The 21,360-nt window shown below is 38.2% G+C and overlaps 4 non-coding genes and 1 pseudogene across 4 annotated transcripts; 4 read left to right on the top strand and 1 right to left on the bottom strand.

The window, feature by feature from the left end:
* Window positions 1-9,127: 9,127 nt before the first annotated feature.
* LOC125474649 lies at window positions 9,128-9,214 on the top strand. The gene has a single exon (XR_007256110.1). It is a non-coding gene; the product is annotated as a small nucleolar RNA U61 (small nucleolar RNA).
* Window positions 9,215-9,296: 82 nt separating this feature from the next.
* On the top strand, window positions 9,297-9,383 carry LOC125474650. The gene has a single exon (XR_007256111.1). It is a non-coding gene; the product is annotated as a small nucleolar RNA snoR14 (small nucleolar RNA).
* Window positions 9,384-9,474: 91 nt separating this feature from the next.
* On the top strand, window positions 9,475-9,570 carry LOC125474648. The gene has a single exon (XR_007256109.1). It is a non-coding gene; the product is annotated as a small nucleolar RNA Z101 (small nucleolar RNA).
* Window positions 9,571-9,623: 53 nt separating this feature from the next.
* On the top strand, window positions 9,624-9,749 carry LOC125474647. The gene has a single exon (XR_007256108.1). It is a non-coding gene; the product is annotated as a small nucleolar RNA SNORD14 (small nucleolar RNA).
* Window positions 9,750-16,430: 6,681 nt separating this feature from the next.
* On the bottom strand, window positions 16,431-18,158 carry LOC103962482 (annotated as a pseudogene).
* Window positions 18,159-21,360: the final 3,202 nt, after the last annotated feature.

Raw genomic sequence — 21,360 nt, 5'->3', positions numbered from 1 at the left:
GAAGAAGATTAAACACTACAAAGGAGGTTGGTACGTCAACACAGCATGGGTACAGCAAGCATAGACTTCTATTGCCCCCTCCTGATGTAATAGAGCTGCTCTTTTTGAAATTGTCCCTACAACATATTACTTGTTTAGAAAGTGAGAAATGCCAGCAATTTTTTAAAGATAAAATCTCAGATGAAATGGTTCAAGCGAGGTAAACACTTCACTGACCAGCAGTGTCAACCATATCATCCACCATTACCGCAACTTTTCCTTTTCGCCAATCAGGTTCATCACCTATAAAGGTAATTATTAGAATGCAACAATTCTTTTCTCATCAGCAGTTTTGAACCATACTAGTCATACATCTTCTGATATGTCGAAATAGAAAATGGTCCCTTGCCTTCTGCTAAACTACTTGGGAGGAAAGATTGGGAGAAGTTTATTCATACAAGTAAGAAGAAGGGTGTTGACATTATTCACCAGTTCATAAACACACTACATCTGGCTGTTAACATCAGTTAGTTTCTCACTCTAAGAGACTTGAGTTCAATATCTAAGACGTTTAATTGTGAATTGTAAGTTACATTATGAGCTATAACTTTGACAACCATGCCATTGTGCACCAGTAGACTGTCCTAACATTTTGTAATATCCGAAAACAACTATGTACCTCATAGAATGTCATGGGGGAGGAGACTACTTTTATGATACAACTCGGCAGACTTGGCAATCAATGAATTTTTTTTTTTCCAGTAAATACAAGAGAATTTGCAATGTAGAGGAGAGCTTGAACTCAAAATCCAAATCAACGCTCAATGCAAAATCTCTCACACCTTTTGAGAAAACTAAATTGCTTACTAACCATCAACACAAAGTATGTCTAGTTAGGCGAGTTTGGGTTGGCAGCCGACGAAGGACGATCGATTGGGTAGACGGGACTTTCTAGAAGCAACCAGCAAAGGCGGCCGTCTGGTTAAACAGGGCTAGTGTTGTAGATTCAGTTTACCATAGGAGTTTCGACTGTTTGGTTAGACAGGGATTTTTCCAAGTCTATCTGACTGTTTATCCAAGTCTTAGCCGCCGAAGAATTTTTTATTCTTTTGCTGAAAGACGTCACTTCATCAGCTTTCTTGATGAAGCGAGGTGTTATTTTCATGTTACTTTTAAACTTCGGCACACAGATAGCCGAATCATTATTAAACTTCACAGCAATTGGCATAACCTTGTCTTCAGGTTATAGAATCCAAGGCCTAGTGTGTGAAACTAAGGTTATGCCAATTGGCATCACTTAATTCATAAATCAGCATCACATTTCACCACATTCACCATTCAAGACCTTCGCCTGACCAAGTTTTGGTAGCAAATAGGCATGCCCGCATCAGCATTCAAGCACCAAAGAACGAATTAACTCCTAGTTACTTTGGTGGTCCATGTAGGTTGTGTAATCATAAGAATCACGGAATGGGATTGTAATTCTTGTTTATTGAACAACTAGGTTTACAGCTTTTATACAACCATACGGGTAAAGGAAAACCTAAACTATAGCCTACAAGTAAGGCTTGTCCAGAAACTAAATAGGAAAGGAAATAACCACAATATCAATTTACAATATTGACTAAATAATAGAGATATTTTCCTTAACACTCCCCCTCAAGTTGGAGTGTATGTTAATAACACCCAACTTGCCAAGGAGAACTTCGAACTGTGTTGAACTCAACGGCTTAGTGAAAATATCAGCTGGTTGATCGTTGGTCCGTATGTAAGCCGTGCGTACCATTCCTTCTTGAATCTTTTCTTGTACTAGATGACAATCGATTTCTATGTGCTTCGTTCTTTCATGAAAAACAGGATTTGAAGCAATGTGTAATGCTGCTTGATTGTCACAAAACAACTTCACTGGCTGCGAATGGTTCACTCCTAGGTCCTTCAAAATATTCTTCAGCCATACAATTTCACAACATGTGGTGGCCATGGAACGGTATTCGGCCTCTGCACTCGAACGAGATACTGTCGTTTGTTTCTTAGTCTTCCAAGAAATAGGTGCGTGACCAAGCAAAATGCAGAACCCTGTTATCGACCTTCTGGTATCTCGACATCTAGCCCAATCAGCATCACAAAATGCTTGTAATTGCAATGAGCCTGTGGAAGGAAGAAAAATCCCTTGTCCAGGTGCTTGTTTAATGTACTTGAGGACCTTGTGTGCAGCATCAAGATGTGGTTGCCGAGGTTTCTCCATGAACTGACTTAGCATGTGAACAGCATAAGCCAAGTCAGGCCTTGTTATGGTCAAGTATATTAACCTGCCCACAAGTCGTCTATACGATGAAGGGTCATTCAGCTCCTTTCCTTCCATTTGTGTGAGTGACAAATTTTGGTCCACAGGGAACCGAGAAGGCTTAACGCCTAGAAACCCAGCATCTTCCAATATTTCGAGAGCATATTTACGTTGGCATATAGTAATTCCATGCTTTGATCGTGCAACTTCTATTCCCAAGAAGTATTTGAGTTGCCCCAAGTCTTTGAGCTTGAAACGCTGAGAGAGGAACTTCTTGGTTTCTTCAATTTCATGCAGATTATTCCCTGCTAATATCACATCATCAACATATACCAGTAAAGCAATGAAGTTACCATGACGACTTCGGACGAATAGTGAATAGTCGGACCGTGATTGAACAAATCCAGCAGCCTTCAGAGCATGAGATAACTTAATGAACCATTGCCTTGAAGCTTGCTTTAAACCGTAGAGGGATTTATTCAACTTGCATACTCGAGTCTCCCCCTTTCGTCCGAAACCAGGAGGCAAGGTCATGTAGACATCCTCGGCAAGGTCACCATTTAAGAAAGCATTGTTGACATCCAGCTGATGAAGATGCCAACCTTGCACAGCAGCGACACTTAGGAGCACACGGACGGTGGTTAACTTGGCGACAGGAGCAAAGGTTTCTTGGTAATCAACCCCTTCAATTTGACTGTAACCTTTGGCAACAAGGCGGGCTTTGTACCGATCAACGGTGCCATCAGGTTTGAGTTTGATCTTGTAAACCCATTTACAACCAATGGGACGTTTATGCAGCGGCAAAGTCACGAGGGTCCAGGTATGATTGGCTTGAAGAGCAGCCAGCTCATGGTGCATGGCATCACGCCAATGTGAATCACGGACAGCCTGGGAAAAGCTCGTAGGTTCTCGAATGAGAGAAAGATTAGTGATGTAGGCCTTATGGTGAGAAGAGAGTCGATCATAGGACAAAGAAGTGGAGAGAGGATGAGAAGTACCTGACGAGGAAAGAGCCACGTTCGTAGAAGAAGCGGGAGCAGGTCTGGACGGGAGAGCAACCTCGACATGAAAGTCCTGCAAAAAAGAAGAGGGTTTGGTGGGGCGTGTGCTACGGCGTGGTGGAGTGGGTAGAACAGGTTGAGTTGGGGAGGGGGAATAGAGAATGGTGGTGTCGGGGGATGGTGCAGGTGGGGTGTAACAGGTGGGGAATGAGGAGAAGGAGGTGGGGAGGGTGAGGGCTCGGAGGATGGTTCAGTGGGTGTGTGGGAGGTGGATGGCTCAGTGGGTGTATATGTGGAGGGTAGTATGGGTCGTGGGACAGGAAAGGGATCGACAGCAATGGGTAATAAGGGATGTGGGGGTAGAATGGACTGTGGTTGAGCAGCGGAAGTGGTAGAATGATAAGGGAAATGATTTTCAAAAAAAAGCACATCCCGAGAGACAAAAATTTTGTTAAGATGGGGGTCGAAAAGTCGATAACCCTTTTGGCCATATGGGTACCCAAGAAAGACACAACGACGGGAACGAGGATCAAATTTGGAAGGTTTATAGGCGTGAGTAGAGGCAAAGCACAAACAGCCAAACACACGTAAGTGCGAGTAATTGGGGGCTGTTTGAAACAACATTTCATAGGGTGTTTTCCCGTGGAGAAGGGGTGTGGGAGTGCGGTTAATGAGATAGGCAGCAGTGAGTATGGCGTCCCCCCAAAAACGTTGTGGCATGTTGGCTTGGAAGAGTAAAGCTCGGGCAATATTTAATAAATGGCGATGCTTACGTTCAGCAACACCATTTTGTTGTGGTGTGTGAACGCAGCTGGTTTGATGGACAATACCTTTCAGAGCATAAAAACTAGCAAGCTTAAACTCGGGGCCGTTATCACTACGAATGATTTTGACTTTAGCATTAAATTGGGTTTCGACCAAATGAACAAATTGCACAAGAAGCTGCTGTGTATCAGATTTATATTTCATTAGGTAAATCCAGGTGCTCCTAGTGTAATCATCAACGATAGTTAAAAAATATTTTGCACCAGAAATAGAAGGAACGTGATAACCCCCCCAGATGTCAACATGCAGCAATTCAAAACAAAATTTAGTGGATATGGAACTCAGGGAAAATGGTGCTCTTGTTTGCTTGGCTAAGGGACAAATGTCACACTTATTTGAATCACAAAAACTTGGTTTAAAAGGAAATAACATAGAGGCAGTTTTGGATGGATGTCCGAGGCGTTGGTGCCAAAGATGTGGGTTGGTTGTGCTAATGGTGTTGCATGTTCCTTTCTTGGATGGGTCGAGATAGTAGAGGCCCTCCCGTTCAATTCCCGTCCCAATCATCTTCCCCGAGCGTAGGTCCTGTATGACACAAAACTGTTTGAGGAAGATGGTAATATAAAGGGAATCATATGCAAGTTTGCTAATGGATATCAGATTTAAGGTAAAGAATGGAACACACAGAACATTGTCAAGCACAAGTGTGGGAGAGAAGACCACTTGTCCAATGTGAGTGACCGTGGCAAGAGAGCCATTTGGAAGTTGGACAGTGTGATTTGTAACTGGCCTTGATGATGTGAGATAATGAGGGCTGCAAACAACGTGGTCCGTTGCACCACTATCCAAGATCCAAACATTTTTAATGCCATTATGCATGAGAGAAAATGCTTTACCTGAAAGTTCTTCATTAGTTGAAGAGTTACCCACGTGATTGGCAAATGAGGAACGGTTTTTGTTCAACATGGCAAGGATCTGTTTACAATCGTCTTGAGAAAAAGGAAAGCTTGGCATCCCATCTTCCTTGTCATGCACGGCAACTTGATTGCCCTTGAAAGGTGTCGAGCGGCTTTGTTCAGTCTCAGCGGCCGCTTTACGTTTGCGGCAATATTCGAAGGTATGACCCTTCCATCCACAGAAAGTGCATTTGAGATGGGCACGGCAATTTTTGGTGCTGTGGTTTGTCTTGCTACATCTACCACAGCGAGGACCACCATTCTCAGTTTCAAGCTCGCGGCCACCGGTCTTTACAGCAAATGCTGCTGCGTCAGGTTGAGAGGTATTTTTTCCACTTGAGACTTCCGCCTGCTTCTCATGGCGAAGAACAAGAGAGTAGGCTCTGTTCACTGTGGGTAAAGGCTCAAGAATGAGGATATTGCTGCGGACAGTGGAAAAGGAATCACTTAAGCCCATGAGGAATTTCATTGTTTTCTGAGTCTCAACATATGAGATGATTTCCTTCTTTGTATCGCAGCTACATGCAGGGATAGAACACAACACATCGCGCTCGTCCCATAAGCCTTTTAGTTTGGTAAAATATGAACTTACCGTCATGTTGCCTTGTACACAATCATGGATCTCGTTTTCTACATGAAACAATTGAACGATGTTTGCATGAGAAAACCGTTCTTGTAAATCAAGCCACATCTGCCTTGCATCCTTGCAGTTGATGACACTACTTGAGATTTCTTTTGACATGGATCCTAAGAGCCATGTTTTAACCAGATTATTGCATCGATTCCATTGCTGCAATTCTTCATGTTCATCTTCACTCGGCTTCTTGACAGTTCCATCAACAAGCCCTAGTTTGTTCTTGACCGTTAAGGCCATGGTCATGGATTGGATCCATGTATTGTAATTGTCTTCCACCAATGACTGCGGCACAAGTACTGCACCGGGTTGATCTGAATGATGGAGATAAAGTGGATGATTAGGACTCTCCCACTTTAGATGTGAAGTCATGCTCGAGAAAGTTGACTTCGACTTCGTGTCTGTGTTATCGCCCATGGCTAGGGTTTGCTAGGGTTGTTTATGTGTTTACTGTTTACTTTCCCAGATATCAATCACTCTGGTACCATCATAAGAATCACGGAATGGGATTGTAATTCTTGTTTATTGAACAACTAGGTTTACAGCTTTTATACAACCATACGGGTAAAGGAAAACCTAAACTATAGCCTACAAGTAAGGCTTGTCCAGAAACTAAATAGGAAAGGAAATAACCACAATATCAATTTACAATATTGACTAAATAATAGAGATATTTTCCTTAACATGTAATATTTAGAATCAACAATGTTATATCATTCAGAATATCAATCTCGTGATTGACATTAATTTGATAAAGTTTCATTTAAATAGGTTACTAATTAAATTTAATTATTGTCTGAAAATACGCATATATATATAGCTAGTTGAATGCAGAATGCTACTACTACTCTATGCCTATATATTACATGTGCATGCATAATATTACGGCAGCTACAACTTGGCGATCGCTGCACGTTTGTTTCTTGGCCTGACCCAAAGGACATAGACAAACTAGGCCATTCTTTGTATTTGGCTAACGCCGGAGTCATATCGATGCCTATTGACATTCCGGGGACCCTGCTTTGCAAAGCCATTGAGGCCTCCAAATCCATCAAGGGGAAGTTGACAGAGATCATAAAGCAGGAGGAAGGTTGATTTGGCTGATGGCAAGGCTTCTCCGATGCAAGACATTTTGTCACACATGCTCATGACATGCGATCAGGATGGAACCTACATGAAGGAATTGGATTTCAATAGTAAGATTTGATTGGTGGTTATGAAACTGCCAGCGATGTTTGCTTCCTCATTGTCAAGTTTCTTGCACAACTCCCTGACATCTACAATGCAGTCTACAATGGTAAGTAATTGCACCAGATGCCCCAGAACTTAGGCACTTGGGTTAAACGACAAACATATTACTAAAAATAGTATTACGTGTACACATTTAGGGGTTTCGTACTTCTTTTTCAAGTACTATATAATCATTTCAGAGCAGATGAAATGATTGCAAACTCGAAAGCCCCAGGGGAGTTGCTGAATTGGGATAACACTCAGAAGATGAAGTACTTGTAGAACGTAGATCAAGAAGTGATGAGAACATACACAGATGTTCCTTTTAAAGGAGAGTCAAGGATGTGCCCGGCAAAGAGTATGCCCGGTTGGAAATACTTGTGTTCATGCACAACCTAGTCAAGAGGTTCAAATGAGAGAGACTTGTTCCCCAAGAGAAGATTGTACGGACCCATTGGCCATGCCAGCCAAAGGACTTCAAATCCGCATCTACCTGAAACCACCATAACCGTCAATTTGTTTGATCAGAATGAGACATTTCAATAATTTGTGATTTTTACTTTGTACAACGACAATGATGGAATAACGTGAATATGAACTACACATTCTAGCAAGAATGTATTATACATTGTGTTGATTTACTGCTAGACAATTATCTAACCAAATAATTTCTCATAAAACTACACACTACACACACACATATTAGGAAAATCATAATAGGAAATAAATAAATAATATCTTCTCTTTCCAGAAACACACAGAAAAATAGACTTAATATTGAGGTCCGCATATCTCATTTTGTTTAAGGAGCACACTACAGTTTGCAATACTCACGAACTGTGTTGCGGGACTTTTAGGTTGAAGTAGAGTTGGGTTTTAAGAACATCCTCTTATCTCTCTTGGCTCGGATTCGTACCAAGCCCCAAAATATCTCAAAAGAGTTAACTTATCTTAGGAAATATTCCGGTGATATCAACGACTCAAAGATAGCATGATTAATCAAGATAAAGACTTGCTCAAGTGAAGTGTGGTGTGGAAGTTAGAAGATTACTGGTTTAACATGAGAGATAAGGAGTATGTATGATTGCATGGTATTTTTGGTTGGATGATTTGGGCCTTTCTAAGGTGATAGCAAGGCATCTAATGGCTGGGATCTTTAGTGGAAGGTTGTGGGAATTTCTAAGGTAGCATGGACGATGATTCTTGGGGCTTTAAGTCTAGGCTAAATGGAGCTCTCTGGGTTTACTTCTTGGGTGGTGCTTCTTGGCTTTGTCTCTTTGTGTTCTCTTTATCCCCTTTAAATGGTTTCTCCCTCTCCTTTTGTAAATGAAGGGTTCTTTTCTAGACTTCAAAGGAATCTCTCTTTGTGGCTCGGTCTTCCCCTTCCTTTCTCCCTAACCTTCCTATTGTTTTCCTTTCAGTGTAAGGTAGTTGCATTGTCGAAACCTACATTCTGCTTCTTCTTGAGGTGGAGCTTTCCCAGGCCAGCTTTTTGCAAGCACTACTTCTGGTAACGCGCCTCTTGGCTTTTGCGCGTTAGTTGTCTGTGCAAGCTGGGAAGGGAAAATTGGCATTAAATGTCTGGCTTGCTGGGTTTATCATACATTTAATGTAGGAATCTAGTTTAGTCCTAACTAAAAGGGTTGGCTTGCTAGGGAAAGAGGTAAACTAGGCTAGTTCTCCCTCAATGCTTGCTTGTGTGAAATGCAAAGGGTATGTGCTTGGATCTTAGCCCCCAAACAGCCCAAAGTCTTTCATAATCTTGATTTCACATAAGCCTAATAGCCTTAACCGTAACACTTCAATCTCTACCAATCTAATGGTTTGAAACTTGTGTAGAAAATATGGTGTTATAGAACAACAGTTCTTGAAAAGTATTTTGCTATAATTTTATTTGAAATTAATTTAATTTTAAAAGACTTTAGATACAGTTTGAATCTGATTGCTCAATTATCTCCACAAATAAATGAAAATTTGAAAGTAAAAACAAAAATATTCATGAAGCAGCAGCCCGTTAAAGCCCAACAAAAATTATTTCTGCACCCTAATCCTGGTACCCAGTGCAGCCCAGCGTTTCAGCCCATAGGGTTTACAAAACTAGGGTTTTCTCATAGTCTATAAATTGCCTCTTCCGCGACAACTCTCCCCAAATCGAAGCATCTGCTCACTTGCTCCTCCTTCAAGTCCATAGCCGCTTCAACAAACCCCCTCCACCCAATCACCGTTTCCCTTCATAACTCATAATTTCTGTGTGTTTCCATGTAATTCCCTGTAATGATGGCCTTGATGAAGCTCTTTGTGCCAAAGGCGGCAGCTTTCGAGCTCCGTCGATGACGGTCACAACCCTCTAAGAAGTTCTGAGCCTCTTTTTATTCTATTGGTTTCATGTTTTAGTTGGTTTTATGATTTTTTTAAGCTGTTTAAGGAACTGGGTTTGATCGAATAAAGCGAGGTGACGATAGAAATTCATGTCTGTCAATCCACTGACTGGTAACAGTTTGATGTTACTGTGAATCCCGACAGGTTCCGATCGCTTTCTTTCTAAATTCCATCACTTTACATACTTCAAATTTCACTCCCACACACAACCCCACTTGTTTTTGTTATTTGTTTGTTGGAAAAGAATGTGGGCAGGTGATGAATCAAATTGGTATTTATGGGTAATTTGCGTCTGAATTTCATTGATGTTTTATCTATCACCTTGGAGAACTGATGCCCTTGTTCTTTCTCGTTGTCTTATAATTGTGGATTTTTGTTAAATTTTGATAGTTTATTGTCTATGATGATAAATCCAAAGGCTTGTTTCTCAAGAACATTCGCAGTGGCCGCCTAAGAGCTTTCGCCTTTCGCCGGGCTTGAGAGCTTATGCTGCTTTTATCCTTCCTTGGATGTCTGAGACACTAAATCTTATTGTTTCCATTGATAATCTAATGGAGTGTATTGCTAGTTACATTGTATTGGGTCAATCATCTGCCCTGGAAGAATGTCTTGGTGCAGTGTTAGCTGAATAAGCTTCGTTTGCGATGGCAAAGTCATGTCAAGATCTTAAAGAAAGTGAAACTGATTAAGTTATTGGGCCAGCAATCTTTAATATTCTTTGATGCATAATAAACTAATCAAACATGTTGTAATTGGTTTTACATGCATCTTGTGGATTAATGAGAAAATGTAGCCGCCTCCATCGTCTCCGTCTCGCACAGCTCCACCATCTCCGGCGTCCCCACCATTAGATCACCAACAACATCGTACAGAAACACCGATGCCATCAGCAGTGGCGGCTGTTGAATTTGCTGCACCCAAGTAGTGTTCTTCCACTTATGTATTTTGAGAGATTATATTCACACTTCAAATTACTTCTCCCATTGCCTCGAATGCGTTTGACGCATTGCCGCTGCGAGAGCCGATTGTCATAATCAAAACAAAAACAGCAAAGCTTTCTGGGGTTTTAATGGCGACGAAAAACAGAGAGATGGGTCGGTACGATAATTTGGAATATCAAGGGACTGATTGGATGACACGGGCTGTTGGAATTTCTACGATAAAAATTGCATTCCTTTTGCTTGGCAAATTCATGTGTCATGTGGATGGTTTTTTATAGTGATAAATATTATGTGTTATGGTGTGAATGTGGATGGTTTTTTGTTGTGGTATTAGATTCATTTATGAAGGACACAAAGCATGAGATCGTAGGTTTTCGGACATCCATTTATAGGCAATTGGATGGCAAATGTCCCATATGTTTCTACAGTCGTGTTATTCATAGATAAATTTAATATTATTAGCTATTACCACCCGCATTTACAACATTATTCAAGCTTTATTTGATTGAATAACATTTGCCTTTCTAATCTCACCTCCGAGCTCTGAAATGGTTATGTGGCAAAGGCCTTTTGATTTCCTTCACCAGTTACCTTCCCCAACAGCTAGTGATGTGGCACAATCCAGATCGTTTGATTTCCAGGTCAAAGGTTCATGTTGTTCAGCTTTAATAAATAAATAAATGAATGTTATGTTGGGCCATGTGTCACAATCTAGACTGTTGGATTTCAAATATTTTGTAATCCAACGGTCTAGATTAATTAAGTTACTAAAAATTAAAAATTAATTAAAAATCCAAAAAAAGTATGTTACCATTTTCTCCCACCTTTCACCATATTTGAATATTTTCAACGATTCTAAACAGGTAAGGAGGATATGAGGCGAGATGTAATTGATTAAAAATCTTATCAAAATATATCCACAAAAATCATACTTTTGGATGGTGACATGTGGCGTGATGTGATCGGTTAAAAATTCTATCTGAAATTAAAAATAATTTTTTTTATTGTTTTATAAAATAAAAATACTAATATTTTAAGGCTTATTATATTAATATCCCATAAATTGTTGAATAAACCCCACATACTTAATACATCCCACATACTTTCCTATAATACTCTTACACCCCACATTCTTAATATACACCTTACATTTTCTATATGTGGGCATATTTTCTATACATCCCACATTTCTCAAATCTTATAAAGCTTTTAATTCGGACAAATAATGTTGACTAAAATTTTGACAAAAGATGCCGCTTGGGATTTAATATGTGGATTGTTTCCAATTCCACCATTAAAACCCATGTTGTCTGTTTTTAATATTTGATGGTAATTTTAGGTAATTAATTCTTCATATAATCCTTGTGATTCCTAAAAGATGAATACGAACATAGAAACTTGAATAACGCATCAAAAACAAGATTAAATAATTATTGATGTCGTCAAAATCACTAAAACAATAAATAATATGAAGTCTTACCTCATGTGAAGCTTCCAAACCATCGATTTTGTGTTTCATTCGTCAAAAATAATTTTTCTCAATCAACATGTTTGTAGTTTCATTGGTTAGAGTTTTGTTCAACAATGAAAGGTCGGAGGGGTTTTGATAGTTGAAGAAGATAAATAATACGTTATAAGTGATTTGGGGTGTATATAGAGCTTTTTAATTTTTTTTTAAGCTAATAAGGTCAAAATTGTCATTGCGTAGTAGGAGAAATAAGTTATTTAATATTAAATTTTAATGTGGGTGCATTCACCATTTTGTGGGGTGCTAATATAAAAAGCCATATTTTAATACGAATTGCATAGGCTATTCAGCATATGTGGAGATGTAATAAACAATTACTGTTCATTAAAAACATTTACTATTTACTTAAGGGGATTGAACTGCCTATTGTCAAAGGGAGCCTTTACACATTGGAAGTGCTCTTATCGCTTGACATCTCCATCGGGCTCGCCTTAAGCCCAATTGTTTGAGTGAGTTGGAGTGTTTTGGGGAAGGAAAGGGAGTGGATTGAGTTGCCTATCCCCAATGCAATAAACAACAGTAGAGTTGCTCTTAAAGTGGCTACCCTTCTTTCAGGTTGTATCAAGCGCAAGGCAATTCCTTGATCATTTACGGCCTTTGGCTATTTAATTGATGGATGCGTGCCCTATTGGAGCCACGGCCTTACTTCTTGGTTATGTATGGCAAATGAGAATCCATTGATACAGAGCCAATATCAAAAGACTTATTGGAGGGTCTAGTGGTGAAGTTAGGATTTTCAAATAGTGAGATCATAATTTCAACAAAAAATCTTCAATGGACCAATTGATCGAGCACCTGGTGGGCAAATGTTGATTCCTGCCGACATTTGCCAAAAGCTTACACTTACGATATCGACAACTACTATGATCGATAGAGGGTTATCGAGGACAACTGTACGAAATTGTCGAGTAATGTTGAAGACTACCAAGGTTCTCAACTGAGAGAAGATTTTGCATCTGAAAGTGGTTAAGCTGCTTCTACAAACATATTTTAATTCCACTAATCTTGATTAGGTTGCAGTCTTTCATCCAAGACATTACCCTTTTTTTTTTTTTCATTTTAAAACTCTTATCCCCTCTGCATGTTGGAGCTGCAAATAATGTGGAAATTTGTTGAGAAACTTTCAACTGAGCACATGGATGGCTGCTGTGTGGGTGACCATTTGAAGCTTACAGCTAGGAAGTGCCTTAGTTTTTTGAAGAACCACATGCATTTTTTCACTAGATTTTCTAGTTGAGGAACACACCATTTTATTTTTAGTAGAATACAAGGAATGAAAAAGGAAGTGGATGGCACGTTAAAATTAGGTATGCCATAGTTGAACGATGAGGTTATCCCACACCTGAACTATGTTTCGTTTCCGAATAATTTTCATTCGTGATTTTTCCATTGCAAGTAAGAAAACATGCTTGTAAAAAAAAAAAAAAAAAAAAAAAAAAAAAAAGAAGATTTTTTTCAATTTTTCTTTTGGGTGTTGGTACAATGCCAATATTAAAAGACTTATTCGAGGGTTCAATGGCGGAGTCAGGATTTTCAAATAATGAGATCATAATTTCGACAAAAAAAACTTCAATGGACTGGTTCATCGAGCACTTGGTGGGCACTTGTTGATTCCTACCAACATTTGCCAAAAGCTTACACTTACGCATATCGAGAATTACTATGATCAATAGAGACTTATCAAGGGCACCCGTACGAAACTGGTGAATAATGTTGAAGACTGCTAAGGTTGTCAAAGCTGTGGTCTTTCATCCAAGACACTACCCTTTTTTTCTTTTTCGATTTAAAACTCTATCCCCTCCACATGTTGGAGCTGCAAATAATGTGGAAATTTGTTGAGAAACTTTCAACTGAGCACATGGATGGCTGCTGTGTAGGTGACCATTTGAAGCTTACAGCTGGGAAGTGCCTCAGTTTTCTGAAGAACCACATGCATTTTTTCACTAGATTTTCTAGTCGAGGAACACACCATTTTATTTTTAGTAGAATACAAGGAATGAAAAAGGAAGTGGATCACACGTTAAAATTAAGTATGCCATAGTTGAACGATGAGGTTATTTCATACCCAAACTAGGTTTCATTTCTGAATAATTTTCATTCGTGATTTTTCCATTGCAAGTAAGAAAACATGCTTGTAAAAAAAAAAAAAAAAAAAAAGAGATTTTTTTTCAATTTTTCTTTTGGGTGTTGGTAGAGCCAATATCAAAAGACTTATTCGAGGGTTCAGTGGCGAAGTTAGGATTTTCAAATAATGAGATCATAATTTTGACAAAAAAAAAACTTCAATGGACCAGTTTATCGAGCACCTGGTGAGCACTTGTCGATTTCTACCAACATTTGCCAAAAACTTACATTTACGTATATCGAGAACTACTATGATCAATAGAGGCTTATCAAGGGCAATTGTACGAAACTGGTGAGTAATGTTGAAGACTGCTAAGGTTGTCAACTGAGAGAAGGTTTTGCATCTGAAACTTGTTAAGCAGCGGTCTTTCATCCAAGACACAACCCTTTTTTTTTTTCAATTTAAAACTCTATCCCTTTCACATGTTGGAGCTGCAAATAATGTGGAAATTTATCGAGAAACTTTCAACTGAGCACATGGATGGCTGCTGTGCGGGTGACCATTTGAAGCTTAAAGCTGGGAAATGCCTCAGTTTTCTGAAGGGAAGAGGATCCACTCCGGATCCTCTTTGTGGGGATTCTAAGGATCCTCGAATCATGTGCGTTCATCGTTCATCATGCGGTTAGAAATTATTTTAAGTATATGCATTTAATATTAAATATGAACAGTATCTGACAAAAATTAACCGCACGATGAACGATGGATGCACCGGATTCAAGGATCCCCAAGATCCCCACAAAGAGGATCTGGAAGGGATCCTCTTCCTTTCTGAAGAACCACATGCATTTTTTTCACTAGGTTTTCTCCTCGAGGAACACAACATTTTATTTTCAGTAGCATACAAGGAATGCTAAAGGAAGTGGATCGCACGTTAAAATTAGGTACGCCATAGTCGAACGATGAGGTATATCTCATACCTAAATTATGTTTCATTTCCGGATAATTTTCATTAGTGATTTTTTTCTATTGTAAGTAAGAAAACATGCTTGTAAAAATAAAATTTGAGATTTTTTTTTTCACTTTTTCTTTTGGCTGTTGATACAGAGCCAATATCAAAAAACTTATTGGAGAGTCCAATGGCAGAGTTAGGATTTTCAAATAATGAAATCATAATTTTGACAAAAAAACTTCAATGGGCTAGTTCATTGAGCACCTAGTGGGCACTTGTTGATTCCTGTCAACATTTGCCAAAAGCTTACACTTATGTATATCGACAATTATTATGATCAATAAAGGCTTATCAAGGGCAGCTGTACCAAACTGTCGAGTAATGTTGAAGACTGCTAAAGCCATCTCCAACCGATGGCTGGCCAGAGGGCTCGTTTTAGCCCTCTGACCCTCCAAAATCCTCCAAGATATTAATATTTTAATGAACAGTACATGGCCATATTTGCCTCCATCTCCAACCGAGGGCCAAAGGGCTCATTTTAGTCCTGTCACAAAAAACCGTCTCCAACCGATGGCCAAAGGGCCATAGGGCCAAACATAATTTATTATTTAAATTTAAAAACTACAACAACTTAAATTCAAATCCAACAACTTAAATTTAAAAACTACAACGATAACTGGCCCAAAAAACCAAAAAAAAAAATAGAACTTAAATTTAATGAATGGTTTAGGTATTTATAGGAAAAAAAAATTAGATTTTTAAGAATTAAAAAAAAAATTTGAATACAACGGCTAGCTGACTAGCTGCTATATTCAAATTTTTTTTTAAGCAATCCTGTCGGTTATAACCGACAGGATTGCTCCATTTTCTGGCCAGCCCAGCCAGCCCTCTAGCCCTCTAGCCCTCTCCGATTCCGTGGGGTCCTCTCAGATTCCACAGCCCTCTGGCCTAGCCCTCAGTTGGAGATGATTTTCGGGCTGTTTTCGGCCCTCTGGACCCTTCGGTTGGAGACCAACCAATGGCTGGCCAGAGGGCTCGTTTTAGCCCTCTGGCCCTCCAAGATATTAATATTTTAATGAACAGTACATGACCATATTTGCTTCTGCCTCCAACCGAGGGTCAAAGGGTCAGATGGCTCGTTTTAGCCCTATCACAAAAAAGGGTCTCCAACCGAATGTCATAGGGTCAAACATAATTTATTATTTAAAAACTACAACTTAAACGTTGTTTAAGTTTCATATTGTTAAATGTTTTTTTTAACAAATATGAAAAACTAGAAATGTTTTTAATAATTTGTTAAATGTTGTTAAAAACTACAAATTTTGTAAAATAAAAGTTATAGGAAAAAAAATAGAATTTAAAAAAAAAATGAAAAATAGAAGTTATAGGAAAAATTTCGTCAATAAAAAATAATAATAAAACTGTAAAAAAAGAAAAAATTCAAATCAATTTTGGCTAGCCCTAGGCTGGCTGTATGCAGCCAGCCCTCTAGCCCTCTTCGATTCTGTGGGGCCTTCTCAGATTCCATAACCCTCTACCCTAGCCCTCAGTTGGATACGGTTTTCGGGCTATTTTCGGCCCTCTGGCCCTTTGAACCCTTCAGTTGGAGATGGCCTAAGGTTGTCAATTGAGACATTTGTCGAGCAATTGGTTCGCACAATAGAGTAGCACACAAGAAGGAAGAAAGAAAAAAAATATGGATGACAAAAGAAAACATAATTAGTAGAAAGAGGTTATTATGATTTAGTTTGCCATAACTATTTATAGGGGTGAAATACAAATACAAATTCAAATGTACATAGGAATTTTGAAGCTGTTGGGGGGTCATGGGCAACCATACCTCTAACATTGGCTCCACCACTGAGAGAATCCCATCGGCTTTCATCTAGGAGGCGGACCCCTTGTACTCCGTCTTCCCTCCTTCCCCTTGAGCTCTATGTCTCATAGGAAAATCCGCACACAAGAATATCTCTTTGTTATTTCAACATTTACCCATAAATTTAGTACTGTTTTAGAAACATAAAAGCAGAATAATAAAATACATGGAGGAAAATAGAAAGAGAAAACCATAGCGGAATGACTTGGAGCGTTGGACCAAAGAAAATGTCAAATGGCACAATATGCCTTTGCGGCATACTCAGTTTCACCAGTATGTCTCTGTGCCATGAGGAACTCAACATGATTCAAGGGCTTATACAGTAACGGCTGGTCTTCGTCCACGAGCTCATTCGGTACGTGTATCACCCCTCTCTTGACAGAGAAGACACCAAATGTGTATCTTACGACATTTTCAGTCAAGGTCACTCTATGTCTACAAGGTCGGATTCTGTCATTGCTCCAAACCTAAGCCAGTAAAAGAACACAAACGTCCTCGTTGAAATATAATTACTTGCATCGTAGACAACTAGTAATTGGTTGCAAAAATATTTGTCAAAAGAAAAAATGGAAACCCAAAATTTGACAACTCAAATAACTAATAGAAAAAGGTGAAAATGAAATAGTTATCAAATTACTCGTGTTCAAAGGGTAAATAATATGTGACATACCTGAAATCCATCAGCTGCTATGAATATTATGGATGAAGGTGGAGGATCAAAAAGCACCCACTCATCATCCTTTGTATTTATCTCCAAACCGTTGATATGGTTTTGATGGATTATGGTGGAGAAGTTCTTGTCCGTATGAATCTTTAAACCTACATCACTATCAAGTTTCTCGGGTTTCTCCTATCTAATCATTTTCAAATTGTAAAACATCGATCGAACGTGATCTTCGTGGTACTTCTCTACACCGTAGTTTTCAAACACCATTCTTGTCACAGTTTGATCTAATTCCGCCAACACTTTTGCATAGAAGTCAGCACTCTCACTGGCCAACAAAGAACATATTATTAGTATAAATTGATGTACATGATCAATATATATATTGAGATCTATATGTTTGAGAAATGCAGAAGTGATCGATCATACCGAAATTGATCGTTTCCATTGGGCCAAATGAGATGTGTGAATTGTTGAACATCTTGAGGGTTTGTGCCGTTGATGATCCCGTAGGTTCGTTGCCCGGAATTAGAAGTTGCATAGAAGAAGGGCTTTTCAGGAGTACTGGTTGGAAAATCAAACAAGTCGTCAAATGTAGAGAAGAAGGTGTTGGCAAGTTCCTTTGGAACTTTGTTGGGAAGAATTGCCGTGAAACAGCCGATATCTTCCAGTGCACGGCAGACGTCTTTGCTTGCCGAGAGCCAAGAACTTGTCCCCGGCTTCAAGCAGTCATCTTTCGAGAAATCTACCACTGGAATTTTGGCCATTGTTCTGTTGGCCTAGGAGGGGCAGGAGAGGCTTTATCTTTTGTGAGTTATGAGTGATGATGGATCTATCTATATATACATAAACTGTGTTACGTGGTTAAACAGTGGACTTTCCCCTAATCGATCACACAAAATAATGTTCAACTTGCATGGACGAACAATAATTTTGACCCATTTTTTCAAGCAATTAAGAACTGTATTATTATTTGAAAGTAACTTCGCTCATCAATAAATGAGTGGAGATCGTTATTGAAAATATGAACCATTGATAGGGAAACGTCAACGGTGAGCCACCGCACTATTGATCAAAAAAAGTCAGCATCTGTTGAAAAGTCAAACCACCCATAAACTTCAGCATTGGCAACTTGACTAAACTTTTGCATTTATAATGACAGCCTTGTCTTTTCCTCCTTTTTGTTTTTTTTTTTTTTTGTTTTTTTTTTTTTTGTTTTTTTTTTTAATTTTTGGAAATTCCATTTTCTTATAGGAAAAGAGAGGGTAATAGTAAAGAGATCAAAACTCTTAAATCAAATTTATCAATAAAATGATATGGTAGTTGGTCATTGGATTACTAGTTAAGTGTTGATTAACTTGTTTATTTATTATTAGTAACACGTTATTTGGTTTAAAAATTTGATCTCTCTATCATTATTCAAATAAATAACATTAAATAAAGTCACTCATATTATAGTCGGTGACTCAGTATCAATAAAGTCGAATAACAAAGTCTTCCCTATAGACATGGTTCCAAGTGATCACATCAAAAGTTGAAGCCAACCGTATGATATCTTCTAAAATGTTCCTCAGACGCCAAGGAGCAGAACAAACACCTTTTATAGCATCGATGACCAACTTCGAGTTTGGTAAACATGATCCTATTTGTTATTGTCGTTCCAATTTTGTGAGGCGTCCCCGAGATGTCGTTCATGTTGGTTCATATACTCGTTTCATTACCAAACCATTTTTATGAAAAATTTCATTTAAGTAAAATGCCAAATTCAAGATGTATAGCATATGTTACCTGTAACACAAAATCCCTTGTGCGCTAGCTTGGTGTGTCGAGCATATCTAATGCATGCAAGCTAGTTTAGGTAAAAATGCAGTACATGATAAAATTCAAATTTTAATCGGACATATCTAGTTTATGCTAAACTAGCCCAGGACCCTCCAAGCAGCCAGTTTAGCTTCGAATCTTGCCGATGGCCCTTGAAGGTTCAACTTAGGAACAAACCGGTAGCTAATGAAAATTAATCACCTAATACTTTTTAACCTCTAATCTCTCACATCGTTACAACAACAAAATTGTGAGATGGCTGAATTTCATAAATGATGATACTTTGAGAGGTCAAATAAAGCCTCTAACCCCTAACCCATGTCGTTTCCACTAGACTTGCTCTTATGTACTAGCCACCCTGGCCCATAGTAGCCGCACCATGGAGTTTGTTTGATACCGAAAACGAGGATATGGCTCTTCAAGAAGGAGAAGGGTCCTCGCCGGATCCTTTTTCTGGAGATATGAGAAATTCAGAAATCATGTCCGTTCATTGTACGGTCAATTTTTGTTAGATATTATTAATATTTAATTTTAAATTTTAAATGATTTTTGATCGCACGATGTACGATGAACGGACATGATTTCTGGATCCCCTAGATCCATAGGAAAAGGATCCAATGAGGATCCTTTTCCCTTCAAGAAATTAAAATTAAGGGATTTTTGTGAAATCTATATTCAATATATGGCACCAAAAATGGCAGGCCGGTCCTGAGATTTTTTAGGTCCAGATGGCGGCGACACCAAAAAAATATCTTAACTCTATATAAAAAAATTTAAAAAAAATTATTTGTTTTGACATGTAAGACTTAGATAAAATTACACTTAAAAAAAGCTTCAAACTCAAGAATTTAGAAACATGAAAAAAATCTAATTGATTTGTATTGAGAAAAAGGAACCAAAAAACCCCGGCTTACATCCAGTAGTGGACTCTTTGTACCCGTCTTCCCCCATTCCCTTTGAGTGCTCTGTCTCATAGTAGAGTCCTTGATATTTCAACATTTACTCATAAACAGAGTTTTGATTTGGTAAAACAAAAAGTAACAGAATAAAAATACTTGGAAGAAAAAAGAAAGAGAAAACCAAAGCGGAGATTACAAATTAAAGTCAATTAGACATGAACCGTTGGTAAAACCTTGTGCTCATCTGACGGAGATTACAAATTTGAAAATGACTGATCAAACTAAAAAAACTAAGTGCAAACTTCGAATTATAGTCAAAATGTCCCTTCGGTGACATCCAATAAAATCGAAACAAATATAGAGAAGATTTAGTCAAAATGAAAATGGCTGATAACAAAAATTGGAGTTCAGCAAGTGAAACTTCAAAAAGATTTTGGAAACCGTGCTTTAGAGGATGGGTGCAGGAGTTCTTTTTCCTCACAGTTGTGTTAAATCGTGCTTAAATTTGAATAGGTGGCAAGTTTTGAATGACTAGTAATGTCGTCCAGCATTATTCTAAATCAAGTTAATATTCATACAAGTTTTTCTCGTATATTAGATATGGCCAACTACATTTACAACATTATTCAAGTTTTATTTGATTGAATAACATTTGCCTTTGTAGTCTCACCTCCGAGCTCTGAAATGGTTATGTGGCAAAGGCCTTTTGATTTCCTTTACCAGTTACTTTCTGAATTGGAAGGATAATTTGCCCTTAACATGTAGCTTTATTCATTTCCTGATAAACCCACGATTACCTAATTTCTGTATCAAGTTGTCTCCAACTAATCTGAAAGTGTGTGTGTAGAATTTCAGTCAATATACATATATAAATAATAGAAAGAGTCTCGCACACTTTTTCAATCAAAAGTAATTAATGAATTTGTTTTAATTATATGGACAAAAAAAATATTTTAATAGTATTTTTTATTTTATCATTAAAGTAAGATTTAAGTAGTATTTTTTGACTTCCTATATCTTAACATTTATGGTAACAATAAACAAATCAAATGGTAAATATTAAATTTTATGTTGTAAATGCGGATGGTTCCATATAATAATTTTGGATCTCTCATGTAAAATATCAAAGCATGGAATATTGGTTGTTGAGACTTACTATTTCTCTCTCCTATGTTTGAAACATTTGCTTGATTTGGTTTTATAGGAAAATGGATGATCCAAAAGTCACTATTATGTGCACAGATGTTTTCACATTCAAGTTTTGGTGTTGTCTATGAATGAATTCAAAATCATTAGATGGGGTCATCCACATTTATAACATTATCATTGTTTTATTTGGTTTTCATTTTTTCTCACCACTTTTAGACCATATGCAATAGGTGGCTTAAA

This window comes from the organism of the source record quoted next, unplaced genomic scaffold (genome assembly GCF_019419815.1).
Source record: "Pyrus x bretschneideri cultivar Hongxiangsu unplaced genomic scaffold, Pyrus_bretschneideri_v1 Contig125, whole genome shotgun sequence".
Taxonomy (NCBI): Eukaryota; Viridiplantae; Streptophyta; class Magnoliopsida; order Rosales; family Rosaceae; genus Pyrus; species Pyrus x bretschneideri.
Note: the sequence above shows the minus strand (reverse complement) of the source record. Positions and strands in the feature narration are given on the sequence as shown.